The 1928-nt window shown below is 41.3% G+C and overlaps 1 protein-coding gene across 3 annotated transcripts in view; it reads left to right on the top strand.

The window, feature by feature from the left end:
- The window catches only part of NEDD9 (neural precursor cell expressed, developmentally down-regulated 9), a 113585-nt gene that overhangs the window by 87484 nt on the left and 24173 nt on the right, over window positions 1-1928 (top strand). The window lies entirely within an intron of this gene.

Below are 1928 nucleotides of genomic sequence, written 5' to 3'. Positions count from 1 at the left end.
TCAGTACTCTATATAATTCCAAATGCCACAACAATTTAACATAAATAGAAATTTGTTAACTGAATTAATTTTAAGCATTTAGTATATATATATATATTTTAATGTTTTATTTATTTCTGAGAGAGAGAGAGAGAGAGAGAGAGACAGTGTGAGCAGGGAAGGGTCAGAGAGAGAGAGGGAGACAGAATCTGAAGGAGGCTCCAGGCTCTGAGCTATCTGTCAGCACAGAGCCTGACGCAGGGCTCGAACTCACGAACGGTGAGATCATGACCTGGGCCGAAGTTGGATACTTAACCGACTGAGCCACCCAGGCGCCCCTATATATATATATTTTTTTAAAGATTTTACTTTTTTAAGTAATCTCTATATCCAACGTGGGGCTCAAACTCACTACCCTGAGATCAAGAGTCACATGCTGTCTTCATTTAGTATATTTTTGATGCTTGTGATACAGTGATGAATTAAAAAGTGAACAAAGCCTTCATGATGCTTCTATTGTAGAGTCCAAATTAAAAAACAAAAACCAAACCAACAAACAAAAAACACTGTAATGTTAAGTGGAAATACACATGGGAAAGAAAATAATGTTGGTAAACTATGGGGGTAATAATACTCAATACCAAGACCATGCTTATGTAAACAGTACAAGAGAGACTTCTCTCTTTCTTTTACTGGCAAATTCCAAGGGTCTACAATGGGTCCTTTGAGGTCTGGACTGATTTAATGGACTGATTTAATGGAATAAGAAATAAGGGAAGATGCAGTTAGAGAGCAGAAGGAGCTTGCTGGCTCCAAGAACACACACTACAAATACATGTACCCTGCCTCAACAAAATCTAATACGAAGGCTGAATTTTAAAACCCATGTATATTATGGAATGCCTGTTTGCATGATAATGGAACTCTCTGTTGGATAAAAAAGGGGGAAGAATCACTGTTGGATTCCATAAATAACAAAGCCAAGAATGCATTTCCAAATCACCTTTTATACAAAAGGAATGTATTACAAAACACTACTCAAGAGGGGTGCCTGGGTGGCTCAGCCGGTTAAGTATCTGGGCTCACAGTTCATGAGTTTGAGCCCTGCGTCGGGCTTTGCTGACAGCTCAGAGCCTGGAGCCTGCTTCAGATTCACTGTCTCCCTCTCTCTCTGCCCCTTGCCCAGTCGTGCTCTGTCTCTCTCTCTCCCTCTCAAAATATGAATAAATATTTTAAAAACTAAAAAAAAAAAACGAAACCACTGCTGAAGAGCACATGTGTTGCGTAAGCCGAGTGCATGTATATTAGGAGGAATTCCTCGAGAAGTGGGCACTTGTTTTGCCCAGGACAGTGACCAGTGTCTGGAGGCATAGCGATTCCACCATGGCCTTTGAAAACCCTTTCTACCCCAGGAACTTTAGATTCAAAGGGAAAGCCAAACCAAGCCTCTATCTCCAGAGGGAAAAAAGAACAGTTGAAAGGTGTAACTATAAATAAATAACGCCTCTCATTCTGAGTCCTGGTTGTTTGCACCCTAAAAATAGCTCTGCCTCATCTGAGCTAGTGTGAGGTGGACACGAGAGGCCAGAACAGGAAATGCTTGGCTGAAAGGTGGTGGGCTCTAAACTTTCATCACAGTTTATTTTGGCAGGAAGGTGACATGTTTTCCTTTTTAGATTCAACCTTTTTTTAGTTCCAAGTCTGAAAAGTACTTCAGATTTCTTCCCATTTTATTCGCTGTAACGGCACTGCGGACCTGCTCCCTGACCCTCCATCCTTTTCAAGGGGAGAGACTTTGACCACACCTGCCCCTGGATTGATGCTGGGGTGTGCGCTTGAGCTCAGTGTTTTGTTTGCTTGTTTAATTCTAAAACCAGTGAATATTTTATGTTTAGCAAGAGGTAGGTGATTCCTGTAGAAGGAAGCCAACTTCTGAACTTGACCTCTGC

Source organism: Crocuta crocuta, unplaced genomic scaffold (genome assembly GCF_008692635.1).
Source record: "Crocuta crocuta isolate KB4526 unplaced genomic scaffold, BGI_CrCroc_1.0 scaffold24, whole genome shotgun sequence".
Classification (NCBI taxonomy): Eukaryota; Metazoa; Chordata; class Mammalia; order Carnivora; family Hyaenidae; genus Crocuta; species Crocuta crocuta.
Note: the sequence above shows the minus strand (reverse complement) of the source record. Positions and strands in the feature narration are given on the sequence as shown.